Source organism: Cebus imitator, unplaced genomic scaffold (genome assembly GCF_001604975.1).
Source record: "Cebus imitator isolate Cc_AM_T3 unplaced genomic scaffold, Cebus_imitator-1.0 Scaffold350, whole genome shotgun sequence".
Taxonomy (NCBI): Eukaryota; Metazoa; Chordata; class Mammalia; order Primates; family Cebidae; genus Cebus; species Cebus imitator.
Window position 1 is genome coordinate 2,207,817 of NW_016107665.1, and position 23,031 is coordinate 2,230,847.

The 23,031-nt window shown below is 40.3% G+C and overlaps 1 protein-coding gene across 1 annotated transcript in view; it reads left to right on the top strand.

The window, feature by feature from the left end:
- The first annotated feature begins 8,811 nt into the window (after positions 1–8,811).
- Positions 8,812–23,031, top strand: part of LOC108287668 (transmembrane protein 132B) — a 79,180-nt gene continuing 64,960 nt past the window's right edge. The window contains exon 1 of the mRNA XM_017506213.2: positions 8,812–8,950. The gene's annotated coding sequence lies outside the window, so the exon portion shown is untranslated. The remainder of the gene's footprint in view (positions 8,951–23,031) is intronic.

Here is a 23,031-nt window from a genome sequence, read left to right on the forward strand (position 1 = left end):
AAAAAAAAAGCAGGAGTTGCAATCCTAATCTCTGACAAAATGGACTTTAAACCAACAAAGATCAAAAGAGACAAAGAAAGGCATTACATAATGGTAAAAGGATCAATGCATCAAGAAGAGCTAACAATCCTAAATATATACACACCCAATACAGGAGCACCCAGGTACATAAAGCAAGTTCTTAACAACTTACAAAGTGACTTAGACTCCCACACAATAATAGTGGGAGACTTTAACACTCCACTGTCAATATTAGAGAGATCAATGAGACAGAAAATTAAGAATATCCAGAATTTGAACTCACATCTGGACCAAGGGGACCTAATAAACATCTACAGAAATCTCCACCCCAAATCCACAGAATCTACATTCTTCTCAGTACCACATTGCACCTACTCTAAAATTGACCACATAATTGGAAGTCAGTCACTCCTCAGCAAATGCAGAAGAACAAAAATCATAACAAACAGTCTCTCAGATCACAGAGCAATCAAATTAGAACTCAGAATTAGGAATTAACTGAGAACCACACAGCTTCATGGAAACTGAACAACTGGCTCCTGAATGTTGACTGGATAAATGATGAAATGAAGGCAGAAATAAAGATGTTCTTTGAAACCAGTGAGAATGAAGACACAATGTACCAGAATCTCTGGGACACATTTAAAGCAGTGTCCAGCAGGAAATTTATATCAGTAAATGCCCACATGAGAAGCAAGGAAAGATCTAAAATAGACACCCTATCATGAAAATTGAAAGAGCTAGAAAAGCAAGATCAAAAAACTGAAAATCTAGCAGAAGACAAGAAATATCTAAGATCAGAGCAGAACTGAAGGAGATGGAGACAAAAAACACATCAAAAAATCAATAAACTTTTTTGGTTTTTTGAAAAGATCAACAAAATAGACAGACCGCTAGCCAGATTAATAAAAAAGAAAAGGGAGAAGAATCAAATAGAAGCTATAAGAAACAATAAAGGGGATATCACCACTGATTCCACAGAAATACGACCTATAATCAGAGGTTACTACAAACAACTTTATGCACATAAACCAGTAAACCTGGAAGAAATGGATAAATTCCTGGACGCTTGCACCCTCCCAAGCCTAAACCGGAAGAAGTTGAAACCTTGAATAGACCAATAAGGGCTGAAGTTGAGACAGCAATTAATAGCCTACCAACCAAAAAAGTCCAGGTCCAGACACGTTCACAGCTGAATTCTACCGGATGTACAAAGAGGAGCTGGTACCATTCCTTCTGAAACTATTCCAAACAATACAAAAAGAGGGAATCCTTCCCAAATCATTTTATGAGACCAACATCATCCTGATACCAAAACCCGGCAGAGACTCAACAACAACAACAAAAAACTTCAGGCCAGTATCCACGACAAACATAGGTGCAAAAATCTTCAATAAAATACTGGCAAACCGATTGCAACAGCACATCAAAAAGCTTATCCATCACAATCAAGTAGGCTTCATTCCAGGGATACAAGGATGGTTCAACATACGCAAGTCTGTAAATGTAATCCACCGCATAAACAGAACCAAAGACATAAACTACATGATTATCTCAATAGATGCAGAGAAGGCCTTCAAAAAAATTCAGCAGCCCTTTATGCTGAAAACTCTCAATAAACTAGGTATCAAAGGAACATATCTCAAAACAATAAAAGCTATTTACAGCAAACCTACAGCCAATATCATACTGAATGGGCAAAAACTGGAAGCATTCCCTTTGAAATCTGGCACTAGACAAGGATGCCCTCTCTCACCACTCCTATTCAACATAGTATTGAAAGTTCTAGCCAGAGCAGTCAAGAAAAAAAAAAAGAGTATTCAATTAGGAAAGGAGGAAGTCAAATTGTCTCTATTTGCAGACGACATGATTTTATATTTAGAAGACCCCATCATCTTAGCCCCAGATCCCCTGAAACTGATAAGCAACTTCAGCAAAGTCTCAGGATACAAAATCAGTGTGCAGAAATCACAAGCATTTCTATACACCAATAACAGACTAACAGAGAGCCAAATCATGAGCAAACTCCCATTCACAATTGCTGCAAAGAGGATAAAATAACTGGGAATACAACTAACAAAGGATGTAAAGGACCTCTTCAAGGAGAACTACAAACCACTGCTCAAGGAAATAAGAGAGGACACAAACAGATGGAGAAACATTCCATGCTCATGGTTAGGAAGAATCAGTATTGTGAAAATGGCCATACTGCCCAAAGTAATTTATAGATTCAATGCTATCCCCATCAAGCTACCACCAATCTTCTTCACAGAACTGGAAAAAACCACCTTAAACTTCATATGGAACCAAAAGAGAGCCCACATAGCCAAGACAATCCTAAGCAAAAAGAACAAAGCCAGAGGCATCATGCACCTGATTTCAAACTATACTACAAGGCTACCATAATCAAAACAGCATGGTACTGATACCAAAACAGAGATATAGACCAATGGTACAGAAATGAGGCCCTGGAGGCAATGCCACACATCTACAACCATCTGATCTTTGACAAACCTGACAAAAACAAGCAATGGGGAAAGGATTCCCTGTTTAGTAAATGGTGTTGGGAAAACTGGCTAGCGGTGTGCAGAAAGCAGAAACTGGACCCATTCCTGACCCCTTACACTAAAATTAACTCCAGATGGATTAAAGATCTAAACATAAGACCTAACACCATAAAAACCCTGGAAGAAAACCTAGGCAGTACCATTCAGGACATAGGCATAGGCAAGGACTTCATGTCTCAAACACCAAAAACATTGGCAACAAAAGCCAAAATACACAATTGGGACCTAATTAAACTCCAGAGCTTCTGCACAGCAAAAGAAACAATCATTAGAGTGAACCTGCAACCAACAGAATGGGAAAAAATTTTTGCAATCTACCCATCTGACAAAGGACTAATATCCAGAATCTACAAAGAACTAAAACAGATTTACAAGAAAAAAACAAACAAACCCATCCAAAAGCCTGGGCGAAGGATATGAACAGACACTTTTCAAAAGAAGACATATATGAGGCCAACAAACATTTGAAAAAATGTTCATCATCACTGATTATTAGAGAAATGCAAATCAAAACCACATTGAGATACCACCTCACACCAGTTAGAATGGCGATCATTAAAAAATCTGGAGACAACAGATGCTGGAGAGGATGTGGAGAAATAGGAACATTTTTACACTGTTGGTGGGAGTGTAAACTAGTTCAACCATTGTGGAACACAGTGTGGTGATTCCTCAAGGACCTAGAAATAGAAATTCCATTTGACCCAGCGATCCCATTACTAGGTATATACCCAAAGGATTATAAATCATTCTATTATAAAGACACATGCACAATTTATATGTTCATAGCAGCATTGTTTACAATAGCAAAACCTGGAACCAACCCAAATGCCCATTGACAATAGACTAGACAAGGAAAATGTGGCACATCTACACCATGGAATACTATGCCGTCATCAAAAATGTTGAGTTTGTGTCCTTTTAGGGACATGGATGAATCTGGAAACCATTGTTCTCAGCAAACCGACACAAGAACAGAAAATCAAACACTGCATGTTCTCACTCATAGCAGGTGATGAACAATGAGAACACATGGACACCGGGAGGGGAGCATCACACACTGGGGTCTGTTGGGGGGGCAAGGGAGGGACAGTGGGGGTGGTGGGAAGGTCCGGGAGGGATAACATGGGGAGAAATGCCAGATGTAGGTGATGGGGGGATGGAGGCAGCAAACCACATTGCCATGTGTGTGCCTATGCAACAATCCTGCATGATCTGCACATGTACCCCAGAACCTAAAGTATAATTAAAAAAAAAAAGAAAATAACTTATATCTGTTGATATTATCTCTTTGGTGAGACAGCTTTCTCATACTTTCTTTTTTTTTTTTTTCTAAGATGGAATCTCCCTCTATTGCCCAGGCTAGAGTGCAGTGGCACAATCTCAGCTCACTGCAATTTCTGCCTCCTGGGTTCAAGCAATTCTCCTGCCTCAGCCTCCCCAGTAGCTAGGATTACAGGCATGTACCACCGTGTCAGGCTGATTTTTTTTTAAAGTAAAGATGGGGTTACACCGTGTTGGCCAGGCTGGTCTTGAACTCCTGACCTCCTGATCTGCCCACCTCAGCTTCCCAAAGTGCTGGGAATACAGGTGTGAGCCACTGTACCCAGCCTCTCATACTTTTAGTACTTTAGATGTGATTTTCTTTATTTCTTTGAATATATTCAAAATATCTAATTTAAAATAATTATCATCTATGTCCTAGAGAATGTTCCATGTAAATGCAGTAACAATGTGTATTCTGCTGTTGCTGAGTACTGTGTTCTATAGATGTTTGTTAGGTCTTATTTCTTTATAGTATTGTTAAAGTCTTCCTTTTCCTTATTGATCTTATGACTAGTTGTTCCATTAATTACCAAAAGTAGAATATTGAAGTCTCTGTCTCTTATTGTTGAATTTTTAATTTCTTCCTCCAATTGTCTCTGTTTTGGCCTCATGTGTTTTGGGGCTCTGTTTTTAGATGTATCTGTTTTATAATTGTTATATTTTCATGTGGATTGACTCATTTTATACAACATTCATCTTTGTTTTTGTCATAAAAATTACATCTTTCTACAAGATGTGTGTCATGAACAAACATCTATAATTATCGTCTAGTAGGTCCAACACCTTGGCTTTCTCATGGATAATTTGCTTTGTTTGCTTTTTGTACTGTGTATGGACCATATTTTTTTGTTTTTGTTTTTGCATGTCTCATAAGTTTTTGTTCAAAGCTGGAGGCTTAAAATGATATAATGTGGCAACTCTTGGAATCAGATACTCCTTCCCTCCCCCAAGTTTGTTTTTGTTGTTGTTTATTGTAGTAGTTGTTGATTGCTTAGTGACTTTGCAAACTAATTTTGTAGAGTCTATAAAGTCTCTGCTTGGTTAGCTTGGTGGTCAGCCAATGATTAGGCAGAGATTTCTTTAAATACCTGGCACCAGCCTTAGCTTTCACTTCCTGCTTTCACAGAGCCTCAAAATCAACTAGAGGTGAGAGCTTAGGTCTATTCTCTGGTCTTTCCGGTGGATGAGCACAGCTCTAGGCATGCACACAGCCCTAAGTATGATTATGGTCTTGTAGATTCCCAGGAATATGCCATAGCCTTTCAAAGACCCTACAGACATCTCATTCTTTATCTTTTCCTTTGAAGCTTTTTGATTAAACTATTATCCACTGCCTCAGGCAGCTAAAAGTCAAACAGTTTCCTGGCAAGTATCTCTAGGGAAAGAGCTTTCTATGCTGGGTGAACTGAGAGTGAAGCCAAATACTGACAGCCTTGCAAGTGGGGTTTTTCTGGGAACCATTAGACAAGTCAATAAATGACAATTATTTTGGGATGAGATTTTGAAAGTTCTCCAGCCCTGATCTGCCCTCTCCATTGGCTTCTAGACTGCTGATTTTTACTGTCATTGTAGGCTGTTCTTTTTCCAAAGCTACTATAACACTAGAAAGTATGAGGTTTAAGCAGGTCAAGTTAAAATGCCTCAAAGTTCTCTGATTTTATCAAGAATCAGCCATTTTTTTCTTGAATAAATGTTCTCCTGGTTGCCTACAAGCCTTTGGTTTATTTCCAGAGTTATGAAAAAGTTATCTTGACATTGTATGACAGTTTCCTCATTGCTTTTATGGAGAAGAGAATTTTCTGATGTTTTGACTGCCCTTTCACTGACATCACTCTAGCGTGCAACATTAATAGAAACACATAGTCATAAAGGGCTATAAATATTCTTAAAGCCATAAAACCTAGAACTCACACAAATAAGAGTAGAATAAAATACTTGTTTTTTGATAGGTTAGGAATTTTTAGCATCTCTGGGATCAGGGGACGATTGCAGTGTAACATTTACTGTGGTAAATTGCTTTCTCATTGGCTAGGTAGGTAGGAATTGCCTTCAGGAGTTTTGAGAGGCTGTTGATGGACACAAAATAAAAAAGGTACAAAATCTCAGCTACCCAGGAAAAATCTGAAGAAGGAAACATGGTGGCAAAGTTATGTGCAATACAATCATAAGTTTTCATCAGTTATGATTTATTATTATAAAAAATAAAGTCACCTTTCTTGAAACTCAGTTTGGGAAATATATTGTAATATCTTCTTTGAAGACTGTGAGCTTCTATAAGGTAGAGATTGATGTTTAGACTTTTCCCTTTACCTAGTGTCTAGCCTGCTACCTGTCTTCATGTGTCAAGAATTTTAGTTGCAACTGACAAAAAAACCCAACTCAAAGTAACTTCAGTAAAGCTGTTAATTTGGTATACCTAAATTTCCAAAGATGACAGACTTCAGGTATAGTTGGATTCAGGAGCCTAGAAATCTTTCCTAGGAATATTTCTAGCTCCTACTCTTGTCTGATTTTTTTTTAGTTTGGGCTTCACATGAATCTGTCTTTGTGGGCAAAGGGCTGAAATACCTAGATTGACTGTATTTTGGTCATGTGCTCTTCTGTGAAGTCTGATTGGGTGTTCTGGGGTCACTGTTACCCAGGCCACATTCACTGATGGCAGGAGTTGGGTGATACAGACAGGAAAAAAATGAAACATTGTTACTAAAGAGGAAGGAAGGAGGGATGCTCATTAGACAACATAGATGCCTGCCCACCACACACAAAAAATACCTGTATTGATTTTTTTCAACTGCATGATTGAGTTGAACTTAGCAGTTTGTTCTGGGACTAAGATACAAACTCTGTTCCTTGTATTCATGTGATTACTCCCACTTCCATATCATTACCCCTCCTAGGTGAGTTCTCATCTCAACTTCCACAGTGCTTCCAGTCCTGTGTGCTTTCAAGTAAATATATGTAAGTGTGCACAGAATTAAGCTCCCTCGTGAGAGGGGAGTACTCAGGAATATGGACTATAATTCTGTTCTTTTGGATTTATCTCTTTAGAATTTCATCCAGAAGAGAGGACAGATGTAAAAAACAAACAAACAAACTGAATTTTTCACATTTCTTAGATTGGGTTGTTATTGTTTTTAAATATTCATTACAAAGTTGATGTTTTCTGCTAAAAAGTAGCTATTATTTGCAGGTTTAATATCACTGAAAAATAAATCATCTATAAAATGGAAATAATATCTGTAACTATCTTGTTGATAAACTTGAATGAGGAATTAATGACACATAAAGCACATAGAACATTGCCTGTTCCATACGTCATAGCTAAGTTTGAGCAATTATTATTACTGTTATTAAAGGTTGACTCCATCTCTTAGTCTATGAAGACTTCACAGTGAGGTTTGGGATCGAGAGTGAGGGGCTGAATGTAGAACCCACTTAGTGCCTGAGCTGAGGTTAGGAACTGCAAGTGTGAGAGCAGTACTGAATAATGATCTCATTGGTACAGTCTGGGAGACACTGAAATAATTATCTGGTTGGTTCATTCTAGTGGAGCCAATTGTGGAATGCTTGGGGAACCCCCATTGCTGGGCTGTGTTGCCAGGTGTCTACCATCTTCTCTGGTTGACTCTCTTTCTCTTCAGGCAAGTACGAAGCAGCATCTCCCCCACAGGCCCCTCGTGAATCTGTCGGTGGCCCTTTAATTCATTCATGGAACAAATACTGTAGAGAACTTACTGTAACAGCTGGATTTATTGAGTTCTTGTTGCTCAGTATCTACCAGTTCTCTTCTAAGCTTTGTGCATTAATTGATTTATTACATTTTCATAAAGTCCCCATATAGTAGCTGTTTTTATTATCCCCATTTTCCAGATCAGGGAACCAGACACAGGGGAAGTACCCTGTGGTAGATGCTGTTGATAGGATGTAAACAGGTTCAACTGTGGTGAGGGACAGAAAGGAGCAGGAGAGAGAGGAAAAGGTGACAAGGTTAGATCATTCCATGTCAGCGAGTTTGGATTTTATCTTAAGAATAGCAGGACACTTTCAAAGAGTTTTAATCTAGGAGAGAAATGATCTGCATTATATTGAAACAAAAAGATAATCTTTGTTGTAAAGAGAATGGACACAGGGAAAACAGTTGGGGAGGGTATTGTAGTGTCCAGTTGAGAGAAGATGGCTTGAGTGGGGAAGCTGGTAGTGGGGATGGCAAATATTTGACAGACTGAGATAAATTATGAATGCATATTAGAACCTATAGAACTCTGAGCGGATTGATCTTCAGAGGAAGTGAGAAACACATATGTCAGCATTTAGAAATACCTGGGTTTGGAGGGAGATCTCTGGGGGTTCTGGAGGTGCTGGGGTGGTGGGTGCAGCAGTCAGCTCAGGCGTGCAGAGGCTTGTAATGTTCAATGAGTGCTCTTCTGCTGTTTCTGCTGTTGTCTTTCCAAATTTAAAATCACAATGAAGTCTCTTTTCACTGTGTTAATCAGAAAATAGGCAGTCACTTACTAAATGATCCTTCAGCCAAAATTTGAAAAATACAGAAAGGAACTCATGTGCTATGTGTGAGTCTGTGGGATGGAGGGTGACAGGGGTGGAGTAAGGGAGAGGGAGTGGAGGTCAGGGAGGGGGAGGATGACGCTGCGCCTGGGGACTGAGAAGACATTCCAACCAACCCTCAGGTTTGATGATCTCTGCCCGGGAGGGGATGCCATCCAGTTGTTTAGAACCTTCCATTTTGTGTGAGCTTCTTGGCTTCCTCCCTTCGGACAACTGTCTAAATTGCAGAATGAGAATCAAGGCAGTAGGGAGCCTGGTGGCCACCCCGCTCTCCCTCGCTCCCATGGTGTGCGTGTTTGCTGATCTGAGCCCACTCCTCTCCTGTTTAGGACACCGAGGTTTTGAACACTGCCATTCTCACCGGAAAGCCTGTTTCGGTTCCCGTCAAAGTCGTGGGTGTTCAGGAGGATGGTTCTGTGGTTGACGTGTCTGAGTCTGTGGAATGCAAGTCTGCTGACGAAGACGTCATTAAGGTAAGCTGTTATCTACAGCTGTCCTAAGTGTTCACAGCTTTTGTTGCCACTTCTTTTGTCTCCAAGGTCTTGTTCTGATTGAGCATCCCATGCTCTGAAGGGCTGGAGGCCAGAATGACCTCACAAAGGAGGAGACGGCTGACGGCAGAGACACCCTGGAATCAGCAGGTGGCTGCAGCAGGCGATGCTGCTTTCCTCTCCCTGGAAAGCGGAATACCATCTTCTCATTTTTTGCCAAGTCTCTGTGCCTAATAATATTATTTACTCAACATATTTTCTTTAAATGCCCTGCTTCTTTGGGGTAGCCAGTAAGCTCAGTGGATTAGAGTGTGGTGCTAATAAATGCATTACTTTTTCAAACTTAAAAACTAATTTAGCTTCATTATAAGACAACAAAGTCCTTGAGCTTAGTGTATTAAAATTTTTGTTAATATGCATTAAAATAAATGTTAAAATAAAAATAAGCTCACTCATGTGCCACCTAACTTAATTTGAATATAACCAGTGGGATAGTTTAGGAAATCTGGCTGTGGGACATTTCTGCTACATTCTTCATTCAAATTAGCTATGTTTCTGACTCCAGATTCTTCTAGGAACGATGCTCTTTGAAGGAGTCCTTTTGAACCACCAAATTTAGTGTTTCTGCCTATTTTTTCTTAGCACATTGGTTGCCATTGCTTTTGCAGCAGAGACCTCAGGGAGAAAGGATTTGAATTTTTAGAATGATTGATCCTTTCTCCTTTAAATTGTTAAGAGAACCCCTAGGTCCAATCTATTCGGGTATTTTAGAAAAATACAATAACTCTGAGTTCTGCCCTTCCTCATATTCTACTAGCTCCTGTTTACAGGTTTTAGGAAAAACTTGGTCTCAGTATTGAGAACTTTGTGGTAGACAGGAAAACCTTTAGGGGTTTCCCTGTGGTAGAAAAGGACTGGGAGGTGTTGATTTCTTCTTGTTGTGACTTACAGGAGGCTGTATCTTAAGCCAGAGACAGTTACAGAAATAAAGACTGTTGTATTTGAGATGTCTAATTAACAAAGAAATTAATTCCTGGGAAACTCAAGCTTGGCATAGACTGTTTCCTGAGCTTGGAATGATAATTGTCCTTAGAGATGGAAGGTGGACTAGCTTAGAACCTGCACACATAGTCCTGCCTGGGGTTCCTAGTGGGCTTTGTATTCTGTGGGCAGGTTTGATTAAACGTATGTCCTTAACTATTCAGAGTTTAGAAAGATCTGCGCCAAGTCAGAGGAGATTATCTGTACCAATGAAAAAATACGGATGATGAAATGCTGTCGGTTGATTTTGACAATGCACAAGTTTTACACTATATTTACTATTACCATGTCATTCCAGAAAGGAGACACTGATAAGAGATGGTATCTGTATACTTATGTCATCATGTGCTCAAACAAATGATTCCGTCTGTAGTTTCCTAAGCCTTTTGTTCTGATTGAGAACCTGGTGTGAAGCCCCATGTGGTAGAGTGCTCCTTCTCTTGCCCTGAAGAGCTCTACCCTAGAGGGGCAAGCCTAAGTTCATAGATACCATTATTGCCATATGCTTGTGCAATCCACACAAATGCACTAAACATATCCTCTGCTCATCCTCATAGATGTTGTTTTGGAAGATGATACTTTTTTGCTCAATTTTCACCTGTGTAGCCTCAGGAGGATGGGCATTCTTCTAACAAATTTTTGCCCAGTCTTCAGAGGAACAAAGTGAAACCTGCAGATTACAAGCTCAGGGCTGTATTCACACTTTTTTAGGGGATTCCAGGACTGCTGCAAATTTTGGGGCTTGTGTCAATTGAGGGGATTCGATTAAATGGCTGTGATGCATTTATTATGGCTTCGATATCAATACTTGTCATAAATTTTACTATAATTCCAAGTTGGATAGAGTTGTCCATTCAAGTATGGACATGACCTTGGCATCATTCCAGGAACATCCCCAAATATGTGGCACATTCATTAGCACCCTTTGGAGAGATCCTCTTAGTCTGTGGAGTTGCCACAGTCACCCTTCAGAGTACAGAAAACATTGCATAATTTTTAGGGAGAATCTTGCAGGGTTCACCAAGGATCTATGTGCCTTGGAACCATAAATTAGATAAGAGGAAAATGTGAATTTAGGAAGTTGTAAATTGTGGTAATATCCAAACAAATTAACTTGTTTGGCCTGTGATTGTATGACTTTTGGGAGACAGATTCGGAGGACATACATGATTTTGAAAACCTGGAACCTTGGCCGAATCTGGCAAGATTAGAAGGGATAAATGTCAAATTTCAAGTTGATAACTACAGCAGTCTCTCCTTATCTATGGTTTCATTTAACCGTGGCAAACCACAGTCCAAAAACATTAAATGAAAATTTTCAGAAAAAAACAATTCAAGTTTTAAATTGTACACTGTTCTGAGTATCATGATGAAATCTTGAGTCTTCTTGCTTCATCCCACCCAGGATGTAACTCATGCCTTTGTCGGCATATCCATGCTGTAGACACTGTCCACCTCTGAGTCATTTAGTATCCCCCTTGGTGATCAAATCGACTGTCACAGTATCACAGTGCTTGTGTTCAAGTAGCCCTTATGTTATTTATAAATGACCCCAAAGTACAAGAGGAATGATGCTGGCAATTCAGACAGGCCAATGAGAAGTCATAAAGTGCTTCTTTTAAGTGAAAGGGTGAGAGTTTTTGACTTGGTAAGGAAATAAAAAGTCATATGCTGAGGTTACCAAGATCTATGATCAGACCGAATCTTCTATCCATGAAATCATGATGAAGGAATAAAAATTCATGATGGTTTTGCTGTTGTATCTCAAACTGCAAAAGTTAAGGCCACAGTGTGTGATAAATTCTTCATTAAGATGTGAAAAGACATTAAATTTAGGTGGAAGACATTAACAGAAACTTGTTCTGTTGGTGGAAATCTGTTTCAGGAATCCACTGAGGTCTTAGAATATATTCCCCAAGGAGAGGAGAAAACTGCTGTACTTTTAAGTTAAAAAAAAAAAAAGTAGGGGATGTAGTGTGTGTGTGTGTGTGTCTGTGCAAGTGTGCAAGAAGCCTTAGGATTTTTATCCAAATTGGGATCCAGTGAGTCAGCTGTTTGATGAAGCTGCTATGGGTTGATTGCATTGGCATGAATGAGTGTGTAACTCAGAGCAGAGGTCACAGGCAGGCAGATTGCAGACCAAATCTGACCCAGAAGTGTGTGTGGGGTGCGGGGAGGGTCTGCATATTTTAAAAATTCTTACTTAATTTGTTGCCCCCACACAAAAATTGGCACGTTTACACAGAAATCTAAATTTACAGCTTCTTATGAAAAATCACAGGACCACATGGTCCTGGGTCCCCATGACTTCCTGTAAACCTCATCTGGAGTTGAAGTGAGGATGCTCCTCTGCATAACGCCTGTGCCCTCCAGCTCACCATAGCCTCCACCACTCCCTTTTGTCCTTCACGTGGAGGCTGAAGGACATTTGCCATTTCTTGTCACACTTGTGCTCCTAGTTTTCGATAGTAGATTTCTGAGGAAAGTGAGATGTTTTTTATACTCCAGCCTCCAAAAACAAATAAGCAACAAATGATGGCCTTAACTCTCTCACTCTGATGGAGAATTCTGTATCTTTCTAGGCCATAAGAAGAACAATAAATAATTGTGTTATGCTCTGTCAAACAGTGTCTGGGAGGCTGAGGACTCTTGAAATCAAATCACAGGAGAAATGATTGCAGGAAGTATGAGTGTTAAGCCTACTGATGAGAAGAAAAGGCTCAGGGGTGAGGTAAAGAGGGAGATATGACAGCTTTTTGTAAGACTTTCAAGGGCCATCACATGGAAGATGGAGTAGCTTTGTGCTTTTTATGTTCTAAGAGTGGAAGTTGAAAGGCACCATTTTTGGCTCAATATAAAGAAAAGGATTACAGAGGTGGTGAGTTCTTTGGTTGAGCTTTCAGATATGTGATGTTGGTTAAGATCCTGACTCCACTTTCCTCATGGTTTGACCTTGGGCAAATTAGTTACCATCTCTGAGGCTAGTTTCCTTATCTATAAAATGGAGATGATAATGATATAGTGGGAACATACTTTTCTAGAGATTTGTTCTAAAGTCACAATATATGGCAGAACTAGCAATAATCAGACTCATCCCTAATCCTTGAAAATCTCCAGTCTCACTGGGTTATCCAGGCTGGAGAGCAGTGGCATGATCTTGGCTCACTGCAGCCTTGACCTCCCAGGCTCAAGTGATCCTCCCACCTCAGCTTCCCAAGGAGCTGGGACTATAGGCTTACACCACCATGCCAGGCTAATTTTTGTATTTTTTTTGTAGAGTCAGGGTTTTGCTGTGTTGCCCAGACTGGTCTCCAACACTGGACTCAAGTGATCTACATGCCTCAGCCTCCCAGAGTGCTGGGATTACAGGCATGAGCCACCACGCCGCACCACACCTGGGTTTTTAGAAGTTCGAAAGACAATTGATTTAAAAAAAAATATTTTCCTGGCGTTTGAGCTAAGGGCACATTTTCAGGAGCAGTAAAGGGCAAGGTTTTAAAGGGAGTTTTGAGGGAAGTCTAGATAAGTAACATATGGGGGCATTTGAAGATAAATTTCCCACTCATTCTCTTTTATTCTTTTATGTCTTCAGGTAGAAATCTTGTCAGATGGTAATCTTAAGTTATTTTGTGCACTTGTAATTGAATTGTTAAATCTATGTGTGATAAAAAGCCCAATGTGGAGCTTAGAGGATGATTAAATAATGTATATCTAAAGAAAGTCACATAGTGCTTGACCTGTAATATATCAGTAAATAGTATATCTATACCCATTGACCTGCATATTTATATCCACATGTGATATAAATATTGTATCTTTTATAGATTATATTATACTATATATTATCCACAGGTGGATATAAACATGCAGGTGAATGGGTATAGATATAATATTTACTGATGTATTAAAATATCTAAAATATAGTTTGGATGTTTGTCTCTAAGCCGTATTTTGGATATTTGGGCCTCTGTGTTATTCTGTTCTCACATTGCTATAAATAAATACCTGAGACTAGGTAATTTATAAAGGAAAGAGGTTTAATTGGCTCACGGCTCCACAAGCTGCACAGAAAGTGTGATTCTGATCTGCTCAGTTCTGGGGAGGCCTTAGGAAACATAGCCATAGAAGAAGTTGAAGGAAGAGCAGACACATCTTACCTGGCAGGAGCAGGAGCAAGCAAGGCAGTGGGGGAGGTGCCACACACTTCTAGATGAGCAGATCTCACGAGAACTCACCGTCTATCTCCAGGATAGTACCAAGTGGGATGGTGCTGAGTCATTCATGAGAAATCTGCCCCCACGATCCAATCACCTTCCACCAACATTAGGGATTACAGTTCAGCATGAGATTTTGTGGGGACACGATCCAAACCATACCAGGCTCCAACTCTCAAGTTGAGATGTAGTCCCCAGTGGTGGAGGTTGGGCCTGGTGGGAGATGTTTGGGTCATGGGTGCAGAGCCCTCATGAATGCCTTAGTGCCGTCCCCTTGGTGATGAGTGAGTTCACATGAGATCTTGTTGTTTAAAAGCGTGTGGCACTTCCTCACTCCCTCTCTGACCATGTGAGCCATCTGCTCTCCCTTTGCCTTCTACCATGATTTTAAGCTTCCTGGAATCCTCGCCAGAAGCAGATATGGGTACGTGAGCCAGTTAAATCACTTTTCTATGTAAATTATCCAGCCTCAGGGATTTCTTTATAGCAACGCAAGAATGGCCTAACACAACATCCACACTCATATCCATGAATGTTAACTGCTACTTGACTGTAAAGTCCACAATATCTATGACTATGTCTGTTTTACTAACTATTCTATTCCCAGTCCTAAGCACAGCATCTGGAACACAGCAAATAGTTGTTGAATATATGAATGAATGAATGCTAGAGCTTCCCAGAGACGGAACAAGATACTATGCACAAATGGCTGTTATGCCTTTATTAGGACATTGTCAGTGAATTTTCTGTTACTGAAAATCTTCAAAGAGGTGGAAGGCTCCCTGTAGTCAAAGGGATTTGGTATCAGGTAAAGACTTGGACCTGATCCTATGATCCAAATTGTCTTCTGTCCTCATGGGACTTCACAAATACTTACTAATCATCCACTGGTGGAGGGCAATATATAAACAGCTTTCAGAGATATAAAGGTGGAATGCATATGACTTCTATCCTTAGGAGCTTACTAGAGCTAATGAGTATTAATAGGTAACATTTATTGAGAGTTTATTAAGTACCAGGTACCATTATAATAAGAGCCTTAGAAGTATCGACCCATTTCATCTTCACAACAAGCTTTTAAGACAGGTAATACTACTATTCAAAGTTTATACATGAAGAATTGGGACCTAGAAGGTGTCCTAGCTCCAGTTCTAGTGGATATAGGGGTCAGAGTTCCCACCTAGGAGGTCAGCCCCAGATCCTATGACCTCAACCTCTGTACTCTAAAATTGTCATTATGGAAGGTTATGTAAGGCATTGTGTGTGTGTGTGTGTGTGTGTGTGTGTGTGTGTGTGTTTGTGTGTGTGTGTTGGGTTTGGGAGTGGTGCACTGGTGTTTCTATGAGCTAGTAGGAAAATATTGTTCCTATGGTTTTCTCATCAGGGATTCAATTGATTCAATTGACTTTTTCTGAATTTGAAAAAAATGTGCTTTTATTTTTTAATCCATATCACCTGGAACAACATATATCTTACAGTTCTGGAGGTCAGAAGTCTAAAATAGGTCAGTAGGGCTGCATTCCTTCTGGAAGCTCTAGGGGAGAATCTGTTTCTTTGCCTTTTCCAACTTCTAGAGGCCACCTGTATGTCTTGGCTGTGAAGCTGTGAACCCTTTCTTCATTTTCAAAGTCAGCACTGTAGCATCTCCAACTCTCTCTCTCTTCCCCTCATGGCTAATTCCATCATCACATCTCCTTCTCTGACTCTGATCCTGCTGCCTCCCTCTTACAAGGACCCTTGTAATTCCTTTGGAGCTACAAGATAACCCATATCAAGATCCTTAACTTAATGACATCTGTGTTTTGACACATGTATTAGTTTCCCAGAGCTGTTACCACAAACTTGATGCCTGAAATCAATAGAAATCTGTTCTCTCACAGTTCTGGAGGCCAGAAGTCTGAAGTCAAGGTGTCAGCAGACCCCCGTCCCTCCAAAGTCTCTAGAAGAGAATCCTTCCTTGCCTCTTCCAGTTTCTGGTGGTCCTGGGCGTTCCTTGGCTTGTGTCAGCATTAGTTTAATCTCTGCCTCTGTTGTTGCATGATCTCACCCCTGTGTCTCTGAATGACCCTCTCTTCTTATAAGGGTACCTGTCATTGGATTTAGGGGCTGTCCTAATTCAGGATATTCTCTTCTTGAGATTCTTGAAATTATATCTGCAAATACCCTTTTTCTAAATAAGATCACTTTCACAGGTGCTTGGGGTTTGGACTTGGCCATATCTTTTTTTGGGTTACAATTCAACCCACTCTACTGTGTAAGGTAGATATTCTTAGGTTCTGGGGATTAGGACACAGACATCTTTTGAGTGGGAGGTGACTTTATGTTGCCTGCCACAGTGTGCTTTCTTTTCTTTACTGAGTCTTTTTTAAGGTCTTCGAAAAAAGAAAGAAAATGCAATGTTCATCTTATAATTGCGATTAATCTTTGTGTATCTATCTTTTGACTTCTGGATGGCTTCATGTTTTTATGCATTTGCAGTTGTATTGTTTGGAAATGAACTGTGGCTTTCTGAACCACAGAAGCCAGTCATGCATCTTCAGCGGGGGATGAACTCTTTCATGCTTGCAGATAAATAAATATAAGCTCACGCAGATCTCGAAGATGGTGCTTCCCAACTTATGGATGCAATAGTTAAGTTTCCAGCCTTTCCCATATCACTGGACTTGAAATAATGAGATGTTAAATGGCTAATAAAAGGACATTAATATTTTAAAGCCTTCTCTGTCCCAGGGAAGGACCTTGTTTCCAAACTTGGTCTGTGAGGGGTAAGGTAAGGTAGTGGATGTCAGAAAAAAATACAAAGTTTTGCTGTTTGCTGAGCAGTGTGTGGGGAGCTGGTCATGAAATAAAGCTTGATGGAAAACATCAGTACTCTGGAAAACACCAGTTTCTTCAAGAGAGTGGCTGTATTTCCTGGGGTAATGCGCAGCACCTGCAAAACTCTGTATGATCAAAGTTTTCTTAAGTGACTGCATTTACAGAGAGGATAAGATGGAAGGTGGATGTGTGCTGAGTGTGGTCCTTAGAGAGGCACACTTGGGCTGATGTCACAGAGCAACATACATCACTATTCAGGTAGAGGAGACTGAGCAAGTGTGGTAGGTAGTGGGATCTATGTCAGGAACATGTTGAGTTCTTGCATTGGTGAGTATCGTTTTTTTTTTTTTTCCCAATTTATTTATTTTATTGTTTTTGTTGCAGCAAGTAACAGAGACCCAAATCCAGCTGCCTCAGACTAATCTGGATTTTTACTCAGAAGAACATATAGAAAAATTCAAAAGAGATTCAAGGCTATTTCTTTTCTCTTCAGCAACGCTTGACAAAAAATGTATATAAAAACACTGTTATTCTATTTCTGGGCATGAATTTCCTTTCCTTTGCCCATCACTGGGAGCTGTGCAGCTAAGAATAACTTGTCAGGCAGTTTGGATGTTATTGCCTAATTTTCTCATTCTTTATGCTGGTAATTTGGACTTTTATTGTTGTGTTCTAATTGGAGATGTGTCATATATTTCCTGTTGGCCAGGGATAGATATTGCTGCATTCTCAACCTTTTGTTCCTGTCAGCCTCATTATGATTGCAGTATTAATTAGATCAGTTATTCATTTCTGTCTTTGGCATCTCTAACTAAGAACTAATACTCTGGAATTGTTTCTGCATAATTCAGGGAAATCTTGGAATGACCCAGTGTAAACCTGCAAGGCTCCCAGCTCCACCTGCCTAGTAAACATGGCCTTGTGCTTCCTTCCCTTCTCTCCTGGAAGCCTTTCCTGTGGTCTTCTCCTTCCACGCCCTGCTTAGGTCCATGGCTGGGGGATTACTAGAGAATTGGCCTGTGAAAGTGTCTGGGATATCAGGTCTGATCCAATATGGCCCAAGGGTCTTCTATCTCCCAGAGACATACTTATTTTGTGTTAAGTGGGAGGAAAGGGGACTCTTATTCATGTTTGGGTACTTGGTTCACAATTTGAACACCTGCCATGCAGCTTTGATGGTTGGAAAAATATGTCAGCTTCATACTCAAGTTCATTTGGCTTCCTGAAGAAACTCAAACTAAACAAACTTTACAAACTAACTTGATCACGTAACCGTGAGATGTAGACACAGGTATGAATGGATCTAGGTGCAAAGGCAATGTGTTGAGGCTGCTGTCGCCCTCTACTATTTTTTTTGAACAGCTTTATAGACAGTAAATTTCACATATTAACGTGTATAATCTGATGAGCTTTGATGATTTCATGCGTGTGAAATTGTCACCAAAATCAAAGTAGTGAACANAAGATCTATGATCAGACCGAATCTTCTATCCATGAAATCATGATGAAGGAATAAAAATTCATGATGGTTTTGCTGTTGTATCTCAAACTGCAAAAGTTAAGGCCACAGTGTGTGATAAATTCTTCATTAAGATGTGAAAAGACATTAAATTTAGGTGGAAGACATTAACAGAAACTTGTTCTGTTGGTGGAAATCTGTTTCAGGAATCCACTGAGGTCTTAGAATATATTCCCCAAGGAGAGGAGAAAACTGCTGTACTTTTAAGTTAAAAAAAAAAAAAGTAGGGGATGTAGTGTGTGTGTGTGTGTGTCTGTGCAAGTGTGCAAGAAGCCTTAGGATTTTTATCCAAATTGGGATCCAGTGAGTCAGCTGTTTGATGAAGCTGCTATGGGTTGATTGCATTGGCATGAATGAGTGTGTAACTCAGAGCAGAGGTCACAGGCAGGCAGATTGCAGACCAAATCTGACCCAGAAGTGTGTGTGGGGTGCGGGGAGGGTCTGCATATTTTAAAAATTCTTACTTAATTTGTTGCCCCCACACAAAAATTGGCACGTTTACACAGAAATCTAAATTTACAGCTTCTTATGAAAAATCACAGGACCACATGGTCCTGGGTCCCCATGACTTCCTGTAAACCTCATCTGGAGTTGAAGTGAGGATGCTCCTCTGCATAACGCCTGTGCCCTCCAGCTCACCATAGCCTCCACCACTCCCTTTTGTCCTTCACGTGGAGGCTGAAGGACATTTGCCATTTCTTGTCACACTTGTGCTCCTAGTTTTCGATAGTAGATTTCTGAGGAAAGTGAGATGTTTTTTATACTCCAGCCTCCAAAAACAAATAAGCAACAAATGATGGCCTTAACTCTCTCACTCTGATGGAGAATTCTGTATCTTTCTAGGCCATAAGAAGAACAATAAATAATTGTGTTATGCTCTGTCAAACAGTGTCTGGGAGGCTGAGGACTCTTGAAATCAAATCACAGGAGAAATGATTGCAGGAAGTATGAGTGTTAAGCCTACTGATGAGAAGAAAAGGCTCAGGGGTGAGGTAAAGAGGGAGATATGACAGCTTTTTGTAAGACTTTCAAGGGCCATCACATGGAAGATGGAGTAGCTTTGTGCTTTTTATGTTCTAAGAGTGGAAGTTGAAAGGCACCATTTTTGGCTCAATATAAAGAAAAGGATTACAGAGGTGGTGAGTTCTTTGGTTGAGCTTTCAGATATGTGATGTTGGTTAAGATCCTGACTCCACTTTCCTCATGGTTTGACCTTGGGCAAATTAGTTACCATCTCTGAGGCTAGTTTCCTTATCTATAAAATGGAGATGATAATGATATAGTGGGAACATACTTTTCTAGAGATTTGTTCTAAAGTCACAATATATGGCAGAACTAGCAATAATCAGACTCATCCCTAATCCTTGAAAATCTCCAGTCTCACTGGGTTATCCAGGCTGGAGAGCAGTGGCATGATCTTGGCTCACTGCAGCCTTGACCTCCCAGGCTCAAGTGATCCTCCCACCTCAGCTTCCCAAGGAGCTGGGACTATAGGCTTACACCACCATGCCAGGCTAATTTTTGTATTTTTTTTGTAGAGTCAGGGTTTTGCTGTGTTGCCCAGACTGGTCTCCAACACTGGACTCAAGTGATCTACATGCCTCAGCCTCCCAGAGTGCTGGGATTACAGGCATGAGCCACCACGCCGCACCACACCTGGGTTTTTAGAAGTTCGAAAGACAATTGATTTAAAAAAAAATATTTTCCTGGCGTTTGAGCTAAGGGCACATTTTCAGGAGCAGTAAAGGGCAAGGTTTTAAAGGGAGTTTTGAGGGAAGTCTAGATAAGTAACATATGGGGGCATTTGAAGATAAATTTCCCACTCATTCTCTTTTATTCTTTTATGTCTTCAGGTAGAAATCTTGTCAGATGGTAATCTTAAGTTATTTTGTGCACTTGTAATTGAATTGTTAAATCTATGTGTGATAAAAAGCCCAATGTGGAGCTTAGAGGATGATTAAATAATGTATATCTAAAGAAAGTCACATAGTGCTTGACCTGTAATATATCAGTAAATAGTATATCTATACCCATTGACCTGCATATTTATATCCACATGTGATATAAATATTGTATCTTTTATAGATTATATTATACTATATATTATCCACAGGTGGATATAAACATGCAGGTGAATGGGTATAGATATAATATTTACTGATGTATTAAAATATCTAAAATATAGTTTGGATGTTTGTCTCTAAGCCGTATTTTGGATATTTGGGCCTCTGTGTTATTCTGTTCTCACATTGCTATAAATAAATACCTGAGACTAGGTAATTTATAAAGGAAAGAGGTTTAATTGGCTCACGGCTCCACAAGCTGCACAGAAAGTGTGATTCTGATCTGCTCAGTTCTGGGGAGGCCTTAGGAAACATAGCCATAGAAGAAGTTGAAGGAAGAGCAGACACATCTTACCTGGCAGGAGCAGGAGCAAGCAAGGCAGTGGGGGAGGTGCCACACACTTCTAGATGAGCAGATCTCACGAGAACTCACCGTCTATCTCCAGGATAGTACCAAGTGGGATGGTGCTGAGTCATTCATGAGAAATCTGCCCCCACGATCCAATCACCTTCCACCAACATTAGGGATTACAGTTCAGCATGAGATTTTGTGGGGACACGATCCAAACCATACCAGGCTCCAACTCTCAAGTTGAGATGTAGTCCCCAGTGGTGGAGGTTGGGCCTGGTGGGAGATGTTTGGGTCATGGGTGCAGAGCCCTCATGAATGCCTTAGTGCCGTCCCCTTGGTGATGAGTGAGTTCACATGAGATCTTGTTGTTTAAAAGCGTGTGGCACTTCCTCACTCCCTCTCTGACCATGTGAGCCATCTGCTCTCCCTTTGCCTTCTACCATGATTTTAAGCTTCCTGGAATCCTCGCCAGAAGCAGATATGGGTACGTGAGCCAGTTAAATCACTTTTCTATGTAAATTATCCAGCCTCAGGGATTTCTTTATAGCAACGCAAGAATGGCCTAACACAACATCCACACTCATATCCATGAATGTTAACTGCTACTTGACTGTAAAGTCCACAATATCTATGACTATGTCTGTTTTACTAACTATTCTATTCCCAGTCCTAAGCACAGCATCTGGAACACAGCAAATAGTTGTTGAATATATGAATGAATGAATGCTAGAGCTTCCCAGAGACGGAACAAGATACTATGCACAAATGGCTGTTATGCCTTTATTAGGACATTGTCAGTGAATTTTCTGTTACTGAAAATCTTCAAAGAGGTGGAAGGCTCCCTGTAGTCAAAGGGATTTGGTATCAGGTAAAGACTTGGACCTGATCCTATGATCCAAATTGTCTTCTGTCCTCATGGGACTTCACAAATACTTACTAATCATCCACTGGTGGAGGGCAATATATAAACAGCTTTCAGAGATATAAAGGTGGAATGCATATGACTTCTATCCTTAGGAGCTTACTAGAGCTAATGAGTATTAATAGGTAACATTTATTGAGAGTTTATTAAGTACCAGGTACCATTATAATAAGAGCCTTAGAAGTATCGACCCATTTCATCTTCACAACAAGCTTTTAAGACAGGTAATACTACTATTCAAAGTTTATACATGAAGAATTGGGACCTAGAAGGTGTCCTAGCTCCAGTTCTAGTGGATATAGGGGTCAGAGTTCCCACCTAGGAGGTCAGCCCCAGATCCTATGACCTCAACCTCTGTACTCTAAAATTGTCATTATGGAAGGTTATGTAAGGCATTGTGTGTGTGTGTGTGTGTGTGTGTGTGTGTGTGTGTGTTTGTGTGTGTGTGTTGGGTTTGGGAGTGGTGCACTGGTGTTTCTATGAGCTAGTAGGAAAATATTGTTCCTATGGTTTTCTCATCAGGGATTCAATTGATTCAATTGACTTTTTCTGAATTTGAAAAAAATGTGCTTTTATTTTTTAATCCATATCACCTGGAACAACATATATCTTACAGTTCTGGAGGTCAGAAGTCTAAAATAGGTCAGTAGGGCTGCATTCCTTCTGGAAGCTCTAGGGGAGAATCTGTTTCTTTGCCTTTTCCAACTTCTAGAGGCCACCTGTATGTCTTGGCTGTGAAGCTGTGAACCCTTTCTTCATTTTCAAAGTCAGCACTGTAGCATCTCCAACTCTCTCTCTCTTCCCCTCATGGCTAATTCCATCATCACATCTCCTTCTCTGACTCTGATCCTGCTGCCTCCCTCTTACAAGGACCCTTGTAATTCCTTTGGAGCTACAAGATAACCCATATCAAGATCCTTAACTTAATGACATCTGTGTTTTGACACATGTATTAGTTTCCCAGAGCTGTTACCACAAACTTGATGCCTGAAATCAATAGAAATCTGTTCTCTCACAGTTCTGGAGGCCAGAAGTCTGAAGTCAAGGTGTCAGCAGACCCCCGTCCCTCCAAAGTCTCTAGAAGAGAATCCTTCCTTGCCTCTTCCAGTTTCTGGTGGTCCTGGGCGTTCCTTGG